The sequence below is a fragment of the Schistocerca gregaria genome, chromosome 7 (assembly GCF_023897955.1).
Source record: "Schistocerca gregaria isolate iqSchGreg1 chromosome 7, iqSchGreg1.2, whole genome shotgun sequence".
In the NCBI taxonomy this organism is placed as follows: Eukaryota; Metazoa; Arthropoda; class Insecta; order Orthoptera; family Acrididae; genus Schistocerca; species Schistocerca gregaria.
In genome coordinates this window covers 244,889,407-244,911,567 of record NC_064926.1, presented here as the reverse complement: position 1 = coordinate 244,911,567, position 22,161 = coordinate 244,889,407, and positions in this window count along the sequence as shown.

Below are 22,161 nucleotides of genomic sequence, written 5' to 3'. Positions count from 1 at the left end.
ATCACGTTGTCTAGACACAGTTGCGAGAGAATTCTGACACAGTGGTTTATTAAGTACATTCATTGAGAACTGAGGAAGTAAGGTCAGCAGCTGACGAAAAAGCACATCCTCGGGATTATATATATATATATATATATATATATATATATATATATATATATATATATATATAGTGTGTGTGTGTCTTCACATATGTTGTTTCTAAGCCCATAGCACTTCGCACTTCACCAGCCATAGAGCGCCCTTAAAAATTACATTCTTTTACCGAAAAAGTCTGTAGTTATTGGAATAACACGGTACATAATGAAGTTTTGCATAATAGCAAATTTGCCACAATATTGAGTTTGACTTATCACTGGCGCGGAGCAATTGCAAATGAGTGTGCTGCATCAATTTTCTCAACATTAGTGACAGACAGATACCTTTTCCTAAGTCTAAAGAAAAATTAAATATTTTAGTTAAATCTCATGCACAACATATTATGTAATATGCACCAAATGCAAAATCATAGCGACCTCTATTTTCGGAATTTCTCTCTGTGCCTTACTTTCACGTAAATATCAAAAAAACTATGACCGTTAACGAAACGATGGGAACATCATTACGAACCTGATATATAAAGCTGTAAGTGAAGGAAACATGAAACTTTTTGCCGAATAGTCTGTACAATCATTTGAGAAAGAATGCAGGGTTCGTGTCTCTATTTTGTCATCGCTGAACGGCTGAAAGGTGAAAAAAACTTATCAGTCAAAGGAATGAACTGGCCCTTTGCTTTGGACGAAAAGTGGCCACTGCGCACCGGCCATCGCATCCTACTCGAGCTATGCTACTGCTGCTGCTGCTGCCGTTAGTAATAATGACTATAAAACCAACAGTAATAGTGGCAGGTGTAAAAATAATTTATACTACACAAGGCAGGGGTTCAATGATGTAGAGATTTCTGGGGAAACGAAATTTAAGAAGACTGCAACAACTACGAATACCGTGAAATGAGGAACAACTCATCGGACAGAAGAATGTATAAGGGTAACGAGTAAGTATGACAAGGTCAATGGTATTCGTTAACATTGTTTTAGTAGCTATGTCATTACCTGCCTTCAGAATCTGGAGATGTTATTCAGTTCTCTAATACATTGCGGAAGGTATTGTCCAGAATCGGGTTCCTGCTGCTGAAAGCGACTTCTAGAAAGTGGTGGAGTGGGACAAAGGATTTTGCTCTGATGGGAAGGGCTGTCTTCGTCATTTTGTCCACACCAAAGAGCCAAAATCTAGGGAAGATATGGCAGCAGCGTACATTAATGAGGTAGTAGAGGAGACACTTTGTATGGAAATCTCTGCGCTTTTTTGCAAGCAGACAGGATGGTGAAATATTACCAAAGAGTCGAACATCACAGATACGGGGTGCTCAAGAAGTCTCTCCGCAATGCCGTATAATTGTTAGCCGCGCGTGCCGTATGCCGCAGTGAATATACCGAAGTGAAACTCAGTGAAGTACAAGTTATTAATGTATTCAATATTCACTTTTACTTACAATTTTTCACATTAAATGTTGAAAATCTCCCCCCTGTTGTTGAAAAAATAGTTCAATTCATCTAATCATGTTTCCATACCCAAGCTGTAACATTTCATCCGTAACAGAAGCAGTGAAAGTTGATAAAGCAGTTTTCAATTCGTCGATGGATTTTGGATGGTTTTTATAGACAGAAGCTTTCACTTCATACCAGAAGAAAAAGTCAGGTAGTGTTAGGTCAGGCGATCGTGGAGGCCAAAGTCCCTGTGAAATTACGCGATCACCAGAAACATCAGCAAGCAGTGACACTGAAACGCGATCTGTATGCGCGGTTGCACCATCTTGTTGAAAATAACCGTTCAGTATTTCTCTTAACACAAATTCTCCTATGAATGGGTACAGAATATCACTGCTGTATCGTTGTGCGTTTATTGCTTCGTTGAAAAATATAGGAACCACAATTCCACGTCTAGAAATTGCAAACCAAACTCCAATTTGCACAGAATGAAGTGGTTCCTCAAGAATACACAATAGATTTTTAGTATTCCACAAACGAGAATTTTGCGAGTTCATGTACACAGATAAATGCGACCACGCCTCACCAGTGAAAAACGTTTCATTAAGAAATCCCTTCTATTTTGTTGAACGAAATTTCTGAACCATTGACAATAATGCAGTCTCTCGCCATGATCAGTATTTTTCAGTCCTTGCACGTATGCCACTTTGTATGGTAAAATTTCGAATTTTTTTCCTTACAGCTCTGTGGGGAGTAATAATATCGATTTCCTGGGCGAGTTTTCTTACTGACTCGTTTGAACTCATGGACATTTCATCGGAAAAATCGAGTAGTTTTTCCCCAGACAAAACGCTATGCCCACCACTTCTTGGTGTATCTTTCTCTGAAGCGAAACTTCGAAATTTGTTAATCAGATCTCGCACAGTGTCGCGATGTGGGAGTGTTGTCTCCGGGAAAACTGAATTAAATGTTTGGCGAACTGAAACTGTGTATTTACCGCCAGCTTTGAACACTTGTTCGACTAAAAACACACATTCTTCAATGGTTAGCGTTTTAATAGCATCAAAAACGAAACAAACGAACAAAGGAACTGAACTTGAACGTTCACTTACACACGTAACGATACACACCAACGATACTACTAACTCCGGCTCAGATAAACAAAACAGTGGAATGTTGGGAGAGTCCACGCGAAGGGAAGTAACCCAGGCAGGCGAACAATCATACGGCACGCTATACTAATAATCATGCGGCACTGCGGAGAGACTTTTTGAATACCCCGTATAAGGGACACAGGAATTCATAACCAGATCCAGGTGCCGTGAAGCCAGCCGCTGTGGCCGGTTGGTTCTAAGCGCTTCAGTCCGGAACCGCGATGCAGCTACGGTCGCCGGTTCGAATCCTGCCTCGGGCATGGGTGTGTGTAATGTCCTAAGGTTAGGTTTGAGTACTTTAGGGGACTGATGACTTCAGATGTTAAGTCCCATAGTGCTTAGAATTGTTTGAACCAGGCGCCGTGAGATTTCCTGAGAGAGGCATTGCAAGATTACGTCAATTAATGAATAGCTGTAAATGGTTGCGCAACTTATTTTCAGGTCGAGGCAGCAGAGATTTTGTGGGGCACAGGTGATACTGATGCCCTCTTGCACTCTACAGTTACGCCCACAGTCCAATTTCTTTTTTCATCTATTATTACTCCTAGACTCTTTGCTGGAGAAAAAAAGTTATTATTTGTCTTGTTCGGGGCTAAGGGTGGAAGAAATTTGGGGTTTTTGGTTGGGATGAGCTTTCACTCTATATTCATTACCCATTTTGATAGCACACAAGAGTGCTATTGCGATTCTAGGTTACGTGCCAGAACCATGTTTCACCCTTTGTCTTACTTACGTGCGTAACAACACAGATGCAAACAGCACCGTGTCATTACTCGTCGGAGTCATCCACACTACACAGATGCACGCTTGAAACTTCGTGTCATGTCGGCGGAACGCAACGCAAACAACCTCCATTAGATTTTTACCCAGAGCGTGGATACGGGATTTCCACACCCGTATCCCTACTTTCTTTTCATGAGTAATGGAATAACTTAATTGGTTGACTAAACTTATATCACGAACAATTACACATAATAAAATTTTACTTAACGTGCTTATTGTCGTCGGTGAATAAACTAAGACAGTTTATTCTGAACGGTTGTAGTAGCTGCTGGTGAATCTTCCTGGTTGTATGGTCGTGGCCTACGAAACTTCTCAGGTTTTGTCCGGAGCTGTGTCGAATATCTTCAGGGGTGCTTCTGTTTCTGTTTCGTGTTACCTTATGACTGGTCGGAATTGGGAGAGCGACATAAAACTACAATAAATGGGCGTTGTAAAAGTTCCAGAGAAACTTTTATTAGAGATACAAGGGAAATTTTATAAAAAAATAGAAGCTACTAAATTTAGTGACATGTGGACTACAGGTCTACAGAGTCGATAGTTTTATCTCTGATGAACGATAGTCAAATTTAATCTCGGACAAGGATTATCTCTGTCGGTCACGCGTAACCTTCTACCACGCCAATATTTTACGTTATTTATGTCGTTCTGCGACGCCTGATACTTCTGCTGGCGAGATTCAGAAGCGAACATTCCCAATCGTAAATAACCGATCCTCATGAAACTTCGAGGGTTTTTAGGGACGGCCATAGAGTGCAAGCCGTAATTTCTTAAAAAAAAAAATTGTTCAAATGGCTCTGAATACTATGGGACTCAACATCTTAGGTCATAAGTTCCTAGCACGTAGAACTACTTAAACCTAACTAACCTAGAACGTAGAACTACTTAAACCTAACTAACCTAAGGACATCACACACACCCAAGCCCGAGGCAGGATTCGAACCAGCGACCGTAGCAGCCCCGCGGTTCCAGACGGCAGCGCCAGAACCGCACGGCCACCGCGGCCGGCCGTAATTTCTTCAATGCTTTGAAATGTAACATGGCATATTAGGTTTAGAAGAATATCTTTCAACTGATGGCACATGAAAATGTTATTCACATAAAATTTGATATGTAATAAACGTAACTGACATATATGTAATTCAATTTTACAATAATTTGAAATTTTTTAAAATTCCCCACCACCGTCAATTACTTTTGAAAAATGAAAACTTTGGTTAAAAGAGAAATTAAGGAAGAAATTTGCTCATACGCTGGACCCTTAGGGCTCGACAGTACAAATTCAACTATGGAACGTATACGGCTTTCGATGTTGGAGAACTTCGTAAGAAAATTTTCAGATCTAGATCTGCTGAATGACTATGATACCAATTTCCTCATGTGAAACAATGTACTCAAGCTGTAGTCTCTAGTACGTAATCAATTCTCTTCGTTAAGGCTTACCGAAATACGGATATATGCCTAATACAAATCTCTATATTTAGCGTATCATACATGATAATTTGAATTCCTGAGGAATATCCTTTCATAACGTGTTTTGCGCCCTTTATATTATGTTAAGAAATTTCGTTCGTTTATGTCTATGGTATAAAATAACATTACTTTTTAAGCATAATTTGTAGATTATCAGTATTGTAAGAAATTTGTATCGTAATAGTACCGTAAGTTACCTCTCAGTTTCAGTTAACAAATTTCACGTATGTGAAACGATGAAATAGAGATAGAAGAGATAATGGATGTAAAACGTAAAACACCAATTTCAAACATGAAATAACGGTAGATAAAATAAGTAATTAGAGTAATATGTCAAAATATTCAGGTAACACATTGTGTACAGCTCATAGTCTGATTTTACAGATTTCAGTAATTTTTATTAATTATCAACTTTTATCTGAAAAATATCTTTTATATATCTTCAATTGAAAGATACTCTCAGTAAACCTAAAATACCCAATTACGATTTAGTGGTGTGTTTTATCCTTATAAGTGAAATTGGGTACAAACAAAAATGCAAGTGTTGAATTATAGTAGCCTCTCTGGCCAAGTTTAGTAATGATCGCTTGTTTACACTTGTGATAGTTCCATTGTTAGTGAAACCAAAAGCAGCTCCGAAAATGTCTAACTGCACAAGTTGAAACTGAGTGTATTTTTTTCCACTAGAGGACGCCCCATTTTTTTCCTGCTCATTGTCAGTCACCCCTTCTCATACCGTGTAGATTTTTGTCTAAATAATTTTATAAGTCGTTTTGATTGTGTGATAACTTTACCAAAAGGTAAGCGAGAGTGTCATTTACAAACAATCTAAAAGCTCCTCAAATTGTCTTCTAAATTGTTTATACAAATTTGAAACAGCAGCTTGTAACACTTCCTGGGGAACCTCACATATTATGTTGATTTCAGCGGATGACTTCTTGTCAGTTACCATGAACTCTGACAGTTGTAGGAGGAAGCTATGAGTCCATTCACACAACTTTGATGACGTTCCTAGATACATAATTTTTTCCGAGTGAGCGGTTGCATGTAATTGCTGTGAAAAGTTACTTATTTCGTAAGCGCTGTCCAAAGGGAATGAAATTTGTAGACAATATGAAATTGGAAACATACCTTGGTTTTATTTATTTAAATTGCTTTCATACACAGAGCGTATCTATGAGAGGTGTTCAAGAAGAAACGTACGAAGCGAAACTGTGGGTATAAATTAAACTTATATTCAGAAGTACTTCTCTTTTACTGTTTTATGACGATCCGAGGATCTGAGGTTTCAGTACACTTTCTGTGACACTGAAGACGCATGGACGCGCGTTATTGTCAAGTCGCAGCAATCACTCATTGAGCAGCCCAGGCAGTTTACTCATAGTGTAATTGCATAAGGTACAGAGTGTCTCACAGTACACGTCACTGTTAACAGTTTTTCCGTGCTCCAAGAAATCGACGAGTATCGGATCTCAGACATTGGATGTTGAAAAAAGAAACGATGAGAAACACTTTGACTGCTGGGCTCTCACTACGTTGTCCTTGACCGGCATACGCAAATTTCAATCGTTTCTGGTTGTTACGACGTTTCGTATCTTTTACATCTCATCACAAGTTATTTCCAAATTACTCATGCTGAAAGTTGTTCACCACGTGAAGTGTCTCTGTTATACACCGATCAACCAGAACATTATGCCCACCTGCCTAATAGCCAGCACGTTACCTTTGGCACGGATACCAGCGGCGACGCGTTGTGCTATGGAAGCAACGGGGTTTTGGTAGGCAGCTGCACGGAGTTGGCATCACATCTGCAGTCATCTAATTCCCTTCAATTTCTGACGCCACGTTCAGTCGCACACTACATGTGCTCGATCGGGTTCAGATATGGTGAGATGGGGGCCAGCACTTCACCACGCCATTGTGTTTCTCGAACCACTCCGTCACACTCCTGACCTTGCGACATGGCGCATTTTCTCTCTGAAAAATTCCACTGCCGTCAGCAAACATGATCGTCATGAAGAGGTGTACCTGGTCAGCAACCAGTGTACGACACTCCATGGCGGTCTTGGTTCAAAAAGGATCAAATGACTCTGAGCACTATGGTTCTTAACATCTGTGGTCATCAGTCCACTAGAACTTAGAAATACTTATCCTAACTAACCTAAGGATACCACACACACATAAGCCCGAGGCAGGATTCGAACCTGCGACCGTAGCGGTCAGGCAGTTCCAGACTGAAGCGCCTAGAACCGCACGGCCACACCGACCGGCGGCGGTCTTGGTGTCTTGGCTGATCCCCACTGGACCCATGGATGCCCAGGGGAATGTTTCCCAGAGCATAAGGGAACCTCCGCCGGCTTGTCTCTGATCCGCAATACAGGTGCGGAGGAGCTGTTCCCCGGAAGACGACCGATATGCGGCCTCCATCGGCATGATGGAGAAGGTGAAGTGCCCGTTTCAGTAGTAGATGCAGATGTCGTGAACACTGGCACATGCATGGGGTCGTCGGCTGCGGAGACCCATCGGTAGCATGCTTCCGTCCACAATGTGTTCACACACACTTGTACTCTGCACAGCATTTCAGTTTGATGTTAATTCCGCCAAAAATTGCCGCTTGTAATTTTTTTAACATCCTGCTAGCACACGGCGTTCGGCACCTGTAATGAAGGGTGGTCACCCAACCCCACAATCTCTGGATGTGGTTTCACCTGGGTTTCGACACGTGTTGAAGGAACCGTAGCGCTCCTCGAACACGAGACCAGTAGCGCAGTTCCCGAAATGTTCATGCCGAGCCTCCAGTCCATCATAATCTGCCCTGTGTCAAAGTCAGATATATTGCGCGCCTTTCCCGTGACACGAAAAGCACTAATACTACATACGCTGTGCATGTCTGGCTAACGGACATTCCTCGCCAGGTGGCCTTCAAGGGTTTATGTCGGTGGTCATAATGTTCTGGCTGATCAGTGTGCTTTACACACTGTCAGAACGTATTTGGATCTTCTGTAAGTTTAGAGCCACAGCTTTACTGCGGGCACTATTAAAAGTAGGTTGTATTGAAGTTCATGCTAAGCTTCGAACATACGTAACAGTCGCATCTTGGACATTTTGTGTTCTTGTAGTTGTAGCGTCGTTTTTTCGTAGATTTTGTAACCGTGTCCACACTTTTTCGGCGTGGCATGGAGGATCTGTCCCTTTCTTATTAATTTACGTAGTTTTAAACGCTTAACAGGCGTCAATATCATCTTTCTGAATTTGAACCAGATGTAGTCGACTCTTACACTCTATGGAAAACTATTTCCACCGCTTCCGATGGCATATAAGTCGTACCAACATTTCATGTGACCCTTCACCACTGTCATAAATGTTGACAGTGTAGTGTTGTGCATGTGTCACTCGGTTGTAAGTTTTCATTTCAATAAAGTAAAGCGAGTAGAGGACGAACAGAAATAAGGAAAGTAGCAACGTTTTAGGACAACACCATGAGTGAAGTTAACAGCTTTGTTGTTTATGTAAGTGGACTGTACAATGTGTTTTCAATTAGTGGTATTCCAGCCATACCTATGTGACACGGCGTAAGAATAGTGTTACTAAAAATATCACAACTCAAGTGGACCGGAAACGAATGTCGAGTATTGTTAGTGGCAACAGGTTTCAAACTCGATATGAACTGCTGCTGTCTTTGTATGCAGGACCATCTCAACCTGTTTCCGAACTTTATGCAATAGTAATTTAAATCGACTATCTCGGAAATACCCACTACTCAAAGTGCCACATAAGACCGTATATCTTCAATTGGCCCAACAAAAATTACACTGGACAGTAGCTGAGTAGCGGAGAGTATTGCCTTTTCCCTGATGTTAGTTACAGATAAAGGAGCCAGTTTATTGTCAGTGTGTGGACAATAAATACGGTGCAGTAATACCCATGTCACCGCTGAATATGTTCGACATCAAAGTGTAACAACCAATCAGAGGTGGCAGTTGACAGCGCTAACAATGTGGGTAGGTGTACAGCGTCGGTGAGACGCGGAGAACAGTGCAGTCGTTGTTGTAATGGGAAACATAGTGACTTATCTGACGTCCAAAAGGGCGCGATATTTAGCTTTCGGGTGAAGGGTTGAATCGTTTCCGAAAAGGCAAAGTTTGTAATCTGTTCGCTTGCTGTCGTGTTTAAAGTATACCGTACGTGACAAAACGGCGTTATCGGAAACCAACGCTGAGGCCACATGGGTCATAAATGGGCAGGCTGAACGATAGTTGTGGAAAAGTGTACGGGCGAACAGAAGCGCAAGTGTCTAGCAACTGACTGCTTAGAGAAACCGAGGGGCTACCAACAGTGTTCTCTCGGCGAGCGTTCAGTAAACGTAGATGGGTATCGGCCTCTGCAGCAGATGCCTCGTTTATGAATCTATGCTGATTGTTGTTAATCGGTGACGAAGGCTGAACTTTGCTCCCCAATACCCCAACTGTACGTCCATTGCATGGCGACAGGTGATCTTTTCTGATGAACCACGCTTTAACGCTCCGTCGGACAGATACCCGTTCGCTGGTACGGCCCTGCAACAATCTCCGGAATTGTCTGGACCGGAGCAGAGAGCGTTTTGGTCTGGGGAATGTTTTCTTGGCATTATCTGAGTGATCTCGCCTTTCTCGAGGACACAGTGAATCAACAAAAGTGTCTATCTATCACTCGGGAACATATCCAGTCCTGTATGCAGTTTATTTTACTCTGCACAATGGCACTCTGCACGTTAGACACAGCTCTCAGCGTAGGTTCAAACAGCACCAGGATGGATTAACCAACCCCCTGATTTAAACCCAATCCAGAATCTGTGGGACCACCTCCATTGTGCTGTTCGCGCAACGGGACTTCAGCCTTTAAACAGAGAAACTCACCACAGCACTGGCGTCGGAATGGCCCCACATCCAGACCGGTATCTTTTAGAACCTCACTGACTATCGTCCTGCATGTCAAATCTGCAAAAGGCGATTATTCAGGCATTTGACAGAGGTCACATTAATATAACTGGACAGTGTAGTTCCGATCGGATGTGTCTTTTATGTTAAGTACTGTTTTGGTGCCTTGACTTGGGCCTATTGATTCAGGTTACTGTAAACATGAACCAAAATCATTATCAATGTTTTCCATAAGATAGTGCTTCACTTAGTTTTTGTTCATCATCATGATGGCGGGCTGTCAACATGTGGGTGTTCCAAATGCTGTGCCTCTGAGACGGATATACTCATACGTCCTTGGATCGTCAGACACTCCGATACTCTACTGAACCCCAGCTGGCCCGTTTAATTACCCGACGTTAATCGAATATAAATGTCTGTCTATAGAAAGAGCCTCGGGTGAAATACAGTACTGAGCGGTCCAGTAATTAACGCGATCTGATCATCACTGAGTGGCTACAGCTACGTGAAGATACCTCTGCACTCCGTTCTTGGCTGATATGAGGCCATTATCATGGTTAAAGTTGGTATGCCTTTCTTCTGAGCTCACATTTGAGACAAAGTAACTGTGGACAGAAAATTATCGTAATTTAGTAGGTCTGCCATAAAAGAAGTAAGAATAACCAGGTAACAGCGGTTTCAAAAGTTATAATATCTGTTCCATATAAGTTACGGTACACGTCAATTCTATCTATAAGGGGCGATCAAAAATTTTTCGTTTGAGGACAGTGCCGCAGCGCATTTGCAGGTTAGCGCAACTCCGATTATGGTGATTAAACACCGACATGTAGACAAGGTATTAGTGTGGCTCTTGTGTCTTTCCACATGCGGTAAATGCGGAAAAGTAGACTATGCTGACGTTAGTTCCAATAGCGTCCAATGGAACGAACGTGCTGTCATTGGTTTCTGGGTTGAGATAGGATAAACACCCGTAGACATCCGTCGGATATAAAGAATGTGTATGGCGCAACATGTTGGTGGAATGTCACAGTTGTGGCCTGGTGCTACTGGGGTGCTGCTCCTTCATGACAACACACACCCACATATAAGAAATATTATGAAGCAGAAGTCACGCCACTTCAAGTGACAGGCATTCCAGCCCCACCCTTTAGTCTAGATTTTTCCCCTTGCGATTATCACGCCTTAAAAAAGGGACCAGGTGCGTCTTTGGGATTACAGCCTCATTGCTCACGGTGATCTTTCCTGATATGCCTTTAGATTTTGGACTGCATGGCTTTCGAATGGAAGCTTCTTTATCGCCACTTTTAAGTGTTATTCTTACCATAACCATTCCACCAATTTCGAAAACACATGAAATACAAATATTGGTATTTGTGAACGTGATGCAAGTGTAGATAGGGCCGTAAAAGCAACTATTAAATTCTGTATGCTCGGTAACTGTTCATTTGCACTATGTTAGCGTGACATTTAGGGAAATACCATTTTGACAGCTTGGATGATATTAAAAGTCGCGACCCGAAACTAGTCAAGTAAATAAAAGTCTAATTTTCAACTTTGTCTCTTTTTCCGTTGTACTGCTTAATAGAAGATGCTGCCTTGCAATCGCTCATGCGTGATGAAAATTTTTATTAATTTTGTACCGTGATAGCGATTCGCCCTGGCTTTGCACGAGTACCATTAAATGTCTATGGCCAGACGACACTTCTGGGTTCACTGTAATTTTGTTTACAGGCCACTGTGTAGAATTATCATCAAAACTCAGAGCACAAAATTAACTCTAAATTCTAGCACAGCTTGAAGGATTTAAGCAGCGCTCTTCGAACCACGCACGCACATTACGAGCAGTGTGAAACGTTGCTTTGTCCTATTGGAGGATGCCATCGCGGCAAGGAAATGCAAACTGCATATAGTGGAAGACGTAGTCCCCATGGATATATGCAAACCAGTGTTGATGCGATGTGCCTTCTTGACCGAGAAAATCACCCAGGTAATGCCACGAAAACATTCCACAAATCATAACGCTCCTCCTCGGTTGTAGGGTGTTTGCTGTCAGACGTTTCACGCCGTAAGTGCTAACGGCCATCTGTCCGATGTAGCAAAGAACATAATTCACCACCACCTGTCACCACTCGGTCGACGTCCATAGGCAGTAGGGGCGTGCAGCTTTCAGCTTTCGTCACGGTTGAACAGCGTCAGTATGGGTGCATAAACGAGGCGCATACGGCAGAAGCCCATACGCAGCAACATTCACTGAACGGTGTTTCAGGAGTTAATGTTAGTGGCCCCTTGGTTCATCTGGGAAGTCTGTTGCTCAACAGCTGCAAGTCAATTCTCCCGAACACATCTCCGCAGCCATCGCGCACCACAATTGCCTACGTGGCAACTGCGGTGGCCGCGAACGGTTTACAGACATAACCGTTTCGCAAATGATTCCATCCTGGCTCCATACCCAATGATCACGTCTTTTAGGATGTCACGTAAATCGCTCCGTTTCAGCTATACAACAATGACTGCATTGTTTCCACATCTCCCCAACGAGATTCATACACCCTCCAATGCTTGCGCTGCTATTTGGCGTATGTGAGTGTTTGTTGCGGATAGATGTCAAACATAGGTGGCGGTCGCATTAACGCGACTGGACCGTGTCTTTTCTTGAAATATGTTGGAAACTCTCATCTGGGTGTGACTGTAGACATCAGTCTCAAATGGTTTTATTCCTCGACCCTTCTTTCAAGAAAATGCACCGTTTGCTCCTTTTCTCCTACATTATAATTACACTATACAATAATGAAATGAACTACGCTGTTCTTAATGTGAATTCATTTCAGCTGTATATCTGGTATTGGTCAAACTGTGTTTATCTCTTCACTCCATACACATCATAATTTAATGTCACATTCCACTGAACAATTTATGACAATCATTTGTAAAATACCTGATAAAAAGTATCCGTACACCTCTATATAATGTGGAAATGACCACTACATGCGGTGAAAAGCGGACTCCAAATTGTGAAAGGAGGCGGGGAGTAGGTTAAAAGCGGAAGGAACCAATCGCAGATTGCAAAGTACTGCCAGCAGACCAGATATCACAGTGGTCCAGGAGCTCTTCATAAGCCACACATTTCTGAAATTAGTGCCAAGTGAATCTTGAGGTGGTGTAAAGAACGACATGAAGGGCAGTAGGTGACAGTAATCGAGTTATTTAGAGTGATGAATCACCTTACGCTGTGGAAGCGTTCGGTGTTGGGGAATTACTGGAGAATATAACTTGAGATCATGTGTGGTGCCAAATGTACAAATGTATGTGAAATCTTAAGGTTATCAGTCCCTAAGCTTACACGCTACTTAAACTAAATTATCCTAAGGAGAACCAGACACACTCATGCCCGATGGAGGACTCGAACCTCCGCCGGGACCAGCCGCTCACGCACAGTCCAGGACTGCAGCGCCTGAGATCGCTCGGCTAATCCCGCGCGGCGTGTGGTGTCACCAGCAGCGATGGAGGCTTTTTTCTGCGTAGGTCTGGTTTATTGCGTTTAAGAAAACGCTTAGTGTACCGCGTAGAGCAGAGGATGATGACTGTTGGTGTCTGCAGGACAGTGAACAGTGTTATAAAACAGTTTCTCAGAATCAACGGCTTGTGGATACTAACATTCCTGACATGGACTGCCCTATTTCGTGCTCTGAACGGAACCCAACGGAACATCTTTGGAAAAAGTCAGAACTTACCTTTGCTTCAGATCCCAACATTCATCGTCACTGTTTTCTCTGGCTTCGGCTCTTGAGGAGGAATGGGCTGCCATTGCCTGACAGACCATCACATAATTTACTGAAAGTGTCCCCAGCAGAGCTGAAGCTGTGTGAGAGCAAAGTGTGAACTCACTGAGCAATACTGTCAATTGATATCATGGAGTTTTGCTGCGGGTACTCTGTGTCACTGGTAATCTGACCTCGAAACGGATGTCTGGCACAGTGGCCTGGTGCACACATTAAGTATAGAAACTAGGAACAACGAAGGAAACACATGATCCGTTGCAGTGCCTTGAGTAGTGGCCGGAGGGTGTATCGAAGCTGTGACCTCGACCACTGAGCACGTAGGGCAGTCATGGGATTTTGTATTGCAACAGTCATCGGTATCAGGCTGTCGGCCTTTCGTTATCTCGATGTCGTATATCGAATACGACGCCCAGATGAACTCTGTGAACTCACCAGAAACAGATGTAACGTATCAGCTTTCTATATTCTCCCTGCTGTGTGCCTGGATTACGGTATTCTATGGACATTAGCATGATGCTCAGTAGAGGCTGCTATAGGTCGATCAGATGTATGATGATGATTATGGTGTTTGGTTTGTGCGACTCTCAACTACGTGGTCATCAGCGTCCCTACAAAGGACCAGTTTTATCACAATTCACTTCCTTTTACACAGTCTAATCCCGCCACAGTCATGAATGATGATGATGAAATGATGAGGACAATACAAACACCATGTCTCCGGGCAGAGAAAATCCCCAACCCCGTCGGGAATCGAACCCGGGACGCCGTGATACAGAGGCATCAACTCTAGCCACTAGACTACGAGCTGCGGACTCAGATGCGTGAGCGACATTGTTCTTATGTATACAGACTGAAGTGGAGAGTGAAAATTAGTACCAAGGGCGGGAATCGAAGCCGGGTCTCGTGCTCGATATGCAGGTGTTTTAGCCACTAAGCCACCTTGGCACAGCTGTTCAGACAAGTGCTCGGATTACCCTGTCAATCGTCCCTACTCGATCCAAATTGTGACATTTCTTTTCTATAAGTACCTGCACCTATGTTTCAGGCCAGATCCATCATTTACGTTTTGATGCTGAGGTGCTACTGCAGAACATGCAGATCCTAGGCAATTCTGTCCGTGTGTAAGGGGGAACTTAAACCAGCCGGGGACGTCAGTGAGAATTTAGATCGAGGAGGGTGGTGTGAAAGGGCTAATATGTGCTGCTGTATGAACAGGTATGTCAAACTGGCTTAGTGGCTAAGGCACCTGCCTTGTGAGTAGGATACTTGGGTAGGATTAATGTTCTTGATGAATTTTCACTCGCCACTTCAGTCTATAAACATAAAATCGTATCTGTATGAGACCACTACAGTCTCTGAAACTGTGTCATTTAGTTCGACATTGTTCTGTTGGTCATTATCCTTCTTGTCGTTTTGTGTTTCATTCTTGGGGCTTTAGCTTTCTCTTGTGACCCATGAAGTTATGCTGCCGTTACCTACCCAATGTTTGTTAGTCTCTTGTTAAACTTTGTAGTCAGTTCTTTGCCCTCTCGTGTAAGTCAGGTGTCTTCTTTAACGTGTCAAGTTTGGTTCTCGTTTGCTTCTGTTTGTTGAACTTAGTTTGGATTGACGTGTATTTGTGTGCAATCACTTGCTTGAATGTCGCTAAGAACTATCGCGCTTTATTCAGACATAAATATTTCCATGTGTCTCTGATTGATCGATCTACATTCCCTGCATTTTGCTGTGTAGTGTTCCCTGAGAATAAGTTAAATATAAAGTGCCAGAGTATGCAAGTATTTCGATGTACCCAAAGTCGACTGATGTACCTGGAATATATGTTCTTGCGTAAAGTTTTACGTCAATTTTTACTGTAAAGAATTAGCTGAAACCTTTGTGGTAATATTTAATATTTACAAACAGCACTCCGTTGTATGCATGAGTTTGTTACTTTTTTTCGTGTAATGTTGATGAGAGCTTACAGTCATAAGTTTGGATAGCAATTACAATTTTAAACATTTTTTTTGTTTTACACCTAAATGTAAGAAATACATCTAGAGATCTCTGTTGTTGTGAAGCAACCTGAATTCCCTCTTGGAATGTCGAATAAAGTTCAGTTTTGTTTTCTGTTAATAAATAATGGCAGCCGGTCGCAGGTTCGAATCCTGCCTTGGGCATGTATGTGTGTGATGTCCTTAGGTTAGTTAGGTTTAAGTAGTTCTAAGTTCTAGAGGACTGACGACCTCAGATATTAAGTCCCATAGTGCTCAGAGCCATCTGAGCCACTTGAATAAATGATGAAGTTAAATTTGTCCTGTAAAGCGACCAGCATTGTCCACTGTACCGCCCCTACATCTTCCACCGTTTTAGACATCATATGAAAGTATTCACTAACAGCTGTTCAAATAATTTTGAACAGATAGTATAAATTCAGTCCAGAGATGTGGAAGTCATACAGCTGCCACTCAAGTTACAATATATCTAGCTCGCTCGCGGAATTTGTATTTATAGGACGCGACTGAAATATATCCGGGAATAAGGAAGTGGAGACTACGAATTCTGTCGACTAGACTCAAGCCGGAAACGAATTAGATGCGCGAAATATACGCTGTTGGCCTTGTTGTTCAGCGCCAACATCCACAAATCATCTGCATCTGAAGTCATGCGTGTAAAGAATGACAGGGTAAAGAATTGGAGGAAAAGGAAGTCTTGAGAGTCGAACGTATTCCAGCACGGACTATTTACAGGCAAATCGCTTCAGGCGGAAAAGAAGTGTTACTAGGAGTCTCGGGCATGTTAAATTTTCATTAACGAATACTAACAATATCCAACAACACTAAATGTGGCGCAGCTGAGAATATTTCGAGAATATTTGTACCCGCGTGCAGCACTAAGAGCAGAGACAGAAAGGACGGGAGCACTGAGGCAGGCGCTCCCATCCGACGCCGAGCGGCTTCGCGAGGGTCTGGTTTCGCCGCTACGGCCTTGGCCGACGCGTCTGGCGCTGATCTCCTGTTTTTGTTTCGCCGAGATGCCACCGGTCCCGTCGCGCCGCCACTGGTCCCAGAAACACGGCGCCCAGAACACAGGCCGGACCCCCGGGGCGGACACGTGCTGCAAAGAAACGTCACGTCCGCGCAGGCTTCCCATCTACCCCGTCCCACCCTACCCTGTCCTGTCCTCCGCGTCTCCAGACACACAAAGGGGAAGTACGGCCCACGGAGAAACTCGCCACGTGGCACCAATGGTCCTTTATCAAGCGCTGATGCCCCTAGGCTTGTATTTTCTTTTGGCGCTGTCAAAATTTAGTTCAGTACATATTAACGTCCACAATGAAAGAAGACAAACTTCAAAGTACGCACGTAAAATTTTAATTGTAACCATTCGGTATGAAACAGCTAAGACCGGGCACGACAAATGCACTGCACTAAACACACTTATTCGAAATCCTGCAGTTGTCTCCGGTTGCGAAGCCGAAGTTTGAAATCTGGGTCAGAGATACATATGGCCTTCCCCAATAATGATGCCAAAACCTGGCGCCGTGCTACGTAACACTTGCGCTCGTAGACGATTCGAACAGGACTACTGCCACACACGAGATAAAAAAGGTCACAACTCAGAAGTTCATGTGAGGTGTCAGTTGGCACCAGATTTCACTACAATACTACCCAGCGACATCGTGGTCGCGTGACTCGAATGAAAAGTAGTCATAACACCTGTGACCCACATTTCATAACTGCTTCTAAGGTCTCAGCGATGGAATTCCTTGTAGCGAAATTACACCTTTTTCTTTTGGCTGCCCGAGGGAAACATTTTAGACACCCTCCCGCTCAGAATAGACACAATGAGCCCTCAGGATGTGATTTGAAGGGTGTCATTGAGTCCTACACATTTCGCGGCCGAAAATAACAAGTGTATGGAGGGGTTGCCTGTTCTCAGCCACTATATCATTCATAACTCACCATTCAGCTCCAAGATTGATGAAGTCTCTGACAACGGCGTTTTTATCGTGTTCAACAAAGGTGCATCGTTGCCACAGAAGTTGTTTCCTAACCGGGGGGAGGGGGTACAAGTCTTAAAGCGGCTCTTTTCCGTTTTATTCAAGGACAAGTCAATTTTCCACTCCTCCGTCACAGGACGGCGCGAAACAGGATGGCTGCAAAAGCATAAACACCTTCTATGGCTTCGGATCACGTTAAAATATCTAGGAATGGTATGAACAACTACCTAATAGTCACATCCTGTACACTAGAGGGAAAATTGCTCTCATACATCGTTCCTAAGGTGTCAGGTCACAGGAATAATGTATATGAGCAAATGGTGGCTTAAAAATCCTGTTAACTCATATGCGAAGTGGGAAGGGCATTCGATGTAGGTAACACACGGATTGCTTTGTGTGCAATAAAAAAGCTTGAAAAACTGCAGTAATGTTCGACGTCAGAGTGCAATAACTACTTATAGACGGCAGGTGGAAACATTGTCAGTGGAGGGGATATAAAGCGTGTTGGGGAGACGTGGAAAATAGTGCAGTCTTTGTTGTAAGACGGTAAAAGAGCGACTTCTGTAATATCCAATAGGACATGATCATTGACTTTCAGCCAAGGATGGAACTATTTCCGAAACGGTCAAGATCGTAAACTGTCTGCGTGACGCATTGTTAACTATACCGTGCACGGCGAAATGGCACTATCCAATAACGGCGCCAAGGCAACCGAACCGTGGTGCACCACAAGCCGTAATGATAGGAGTGAACGACAGCTGCGGAGATGTGTACAGGAGAAAAGGCGTGAAACTATTGAGTATCTGACCAGCCACTTGAACCATGAGGCTGCCAACAAGGGCCCTTCAATAATCGTTCAGCGAACGTTGCTGTGCGTGGATCTCCGCAGACAGTGTCCCGTTCAGGCACCCATGCTGATTGCCACTCATCGTCTAAGAAGGCTAGAATTGGCACGTCAATATCCCAACTAGAGTCTACTGAGTGGCGACACGTGGCCTTTTCAAAAGAATCACGTTTCATTCTCCATCGGGCAGATGGCCATTGTCGTAGCTGGAGTGAACGTCTGAAAGCAAACACCCTGCAACAATTGTCAGAAGGGTCACGACCAGGGCTATTCCCTGATTTTGTCATTCTGAACAGTAGATCACCACAAGGACTCATCTATCCTTCGGGTCCATGTCTAGTCCTACATGCAGCTTGTTTTTTCTCGAGTGCATCTACCAGTGGAATAATGCAATACTTCGCGCAAGTCGCAGTTTACGAGCGTTGTTCGAAGAGCAGAAGGAGTAGTTTACTGTACACACCTGACGTCCAAACATCCCGGATTTAAAGTCAATGGAGAATCTGTGGGACCACATATACAGGGTTGTTCACGCCAGGGATCCTCACAACGGAAACGTTGCGCAGCTGACCATGGAATTGGAGTTGCCATGGCTCCATGACCAATTAGAGGAACATCAATAAAGATATGACCAAGAGTGCGATTGTTGAGAAGCTCTCTCTACTTGTTGAGAGTCAAACGTCGTTTAATATTCACTTCCCTCAGCTAGCCTTTTCAAGTGTCCTGTAACGCAGAATACGAAGATTCATTTTCACTGATTTGTAAATGAAACTGCGTGTACACTACATTCTTCAATAGCAATGGTCCGTCACTTCTTGTCTTTCGTAGACACCATTCTGTATATCATACCAGACTCTCCAGAGCATTACTTCGTAGCCATCAATGAAATAAATTCGGGTTTAGTGGACCATTGGCGATGTTAGTGGGCGCCAGAGTCTTTTTCAAACTAGAACTATTTTTGTGCTGCCGTGTGAATCTGATTTTTATCATCTCTGAAGGGTCCTCGGTATATTCATCGTGGAGTAGTGATATCTTACTGTGACCAAGTGTGAAGTGCAGTTGTTGAGGGGTGGTAGGAAGTGGTGAGGGCGGTGCTGTGATGCTGGAAGTGGTTAGGAACCTGTGATATAGCATACCTCATGGGTTGATGTTAAGGCCCTCTGGCATGTAGAACTTTGGAAGTAGGGTACTGGAGGTGTGTCTCGCTGTGACGGACCCAGTGAAGCTGCTCAGCAATGTGCATCCTAGTCTGTAAACTTAGGCAAAAGGCTACAAGTAAAAGTGCCACTTACAGATGCCAGAATATCGTGGTGCTAACGCAAGAGGGGTGACGATGGAAGATACGGTTCGTCAGGGTCCAAAGGTAAATTTCGCCTAGTGGGCGACGATGATGGGCTTTGGATTGTTCTCCCAGATATTGACCTGCAGGGGTGTGCACAGCCCCGGCAAAAACCACTGCTCTTCAAGGCACAAGCCCAGCTGCAGCTGAAAACGGCTCATCCGTTGGACACCCTAAGTTCCCAAGTGGTAGACATTCTATTGGGAGATGGTCTGACGGAGATGGCGGCCCAGACCGCCATCGGCTTCTTGTTGGCCCATAACCTGGTGGCGACCAGGGTGACCCTCATGTTATGATAGGTGCTGCCTGACTCGTCTTCTCTCTGCTAAAATCAACAGTTATTTATATTTGTTTATGGCACTTTTGTTGTGATGTCGCAATGCCTCTAATCACATACGAATAATCATTTTCTGACACAGTGAGGCAAACCCATTGGAGGATCCAGAGAGGCGCTGGCGCGTCGTCAGTATTGTCAGGCGCGACCTGGCCCCTTGTGATGGGTAGACAGGCTTTTTGATCAAATCGGTATACCAATGGCCCAGCGCCCATCGGCGGCCCATGGCTTTCAAGACAACCATAACAGACCTGCTGTCGATGTATCATACAGCACAACACAAGCCACTGCAGCTAGTGCTCAGTGTAAGTACTCTTTGGCCAATTAAAGATGTACAGCTTTACGTATCACCGTAATTGGTGGCCCTTTATGAGGTACGTCTATATGCCTGTCCATTATGCACATTCCCTTCGCAATGTTCATTCAAAAATTAGTTTGGATGGACTTGGATTTGTTGTGTCTCGGAATTCTGCCTAGTCGGTTCGCTAGACAAACCACCAAACAAGTAGTATTAGTAAGTTTTATTACAATAAGATAATTAGAAATACTTAACTTTGGCAGTTACACAGATGTGACGCAAGCAGAGGTCGACATACGAAATGATCTGTATAATCAGTCTTTGCAGTGACTACTAATGTCGAACTGTCAAAAGTCTTTCCTGAACCGCTATCGAAGTGCCTAACGTTGACGCTGCTACCCAAGTCGCTAACCTTGAAGCTGCTACGGAAGTCGCTAATCTTGAAGCCGCTATTGCAATGCCTAACATTGAAGCTGCTATCCAAGTGGGCCGTGACCAATCGGGTGACGCGCTTTTGTTCTCTTCACGTAGTGGCCGCTGCTGTCGCTTTGTCTCCCTGGAAGAGAGGTCGCTGAGCGTGCGATCGGTTGACTTCTTCTCACGACCTTCTCTTCCCTGTTGTTCCCGACTGGCGTGCCGGCGCTGACTTAACGCCGTAACAGGTTTCGCTGATAGTTGGACTGCAGCTGAAAATTAAACGCACAGCGAGACAAGATAGTGAAGCACCCAGAGGGAAAGAACGAACTGGCTCAAATGGCTCTGAGTATTATGGGACAACATCTGAGGTCATCCGTCCTATAGAACTTAGAACTGCTGAAACCTAACTAACAGTAAGGACATCACACATATCCATGCCCGAGGCAGGATTCGAATCTGCGACCGTAGCGGTCGCGCGGTTCCAGACTGAAGCGCATAGAACCGCTCGGGAAAGAACGAAAATAAACCTCGAAGCTTGAAAGGATATGAGATGTTTCAGTGATTACAAAAACGAGTTAAATTCAAACTCAGCAGTACGAGGGCAATTATAATTATGACGCTTTGCATCCCTTCTGCATTGGATGAATGGAACGATTCGATTAGAAATTGAGTTAAAAGCCATTTAACCTCTCCTGTTGTAAATGGCCCTCGATTTTCTGGGTACTGGGACAGAGTTAACGGCCGACCTGGGCAAACGCATGTTCTGTGGGGGACAAAGGAGTATTATTGGTTCAGCATCACGCAGAGAATTATAGTTAGGTTTAAACAGTTCTAAGTTTAAGGGACTGATGACCTCAGATGTTAAATCTCATAGTGCTGAGAGCCATTTTAACCATTTGCAAAATTGTAGGTGTGCATTGTTCTTGGAACAACGTCACCATGAAACTTACGCGTGAGAGAGAATTTATGAAACGCGGGGAGCCCGTGTCGCATTGTTTTCCGCCAGCGTTTCTCCTAGTAGCTAATATCCTTTACCCGAAGTCATACCTGACGTTACCTCACAACATGATGTCAACAGCAACTGTTATTCTTCTAATGTGCTTTGGAAGAGTGGGACCTCTCCGTCGTCGACAATGTTCAGGGCAAAATCACGATTCATCGCTGCCATTCAGCAGTAGTCCTTGCTTCGCGGCCACTATACAATTCCAAACGCAGTCGTTTGTGGTGTCCAGTTAACGACAGCCTTCGTATGGTAATTCCATAGTCCAGCTGTTCATAGCCTTCGACCATTGGTGTGGAATGTCACAGAATGTTTGCAGAGATTA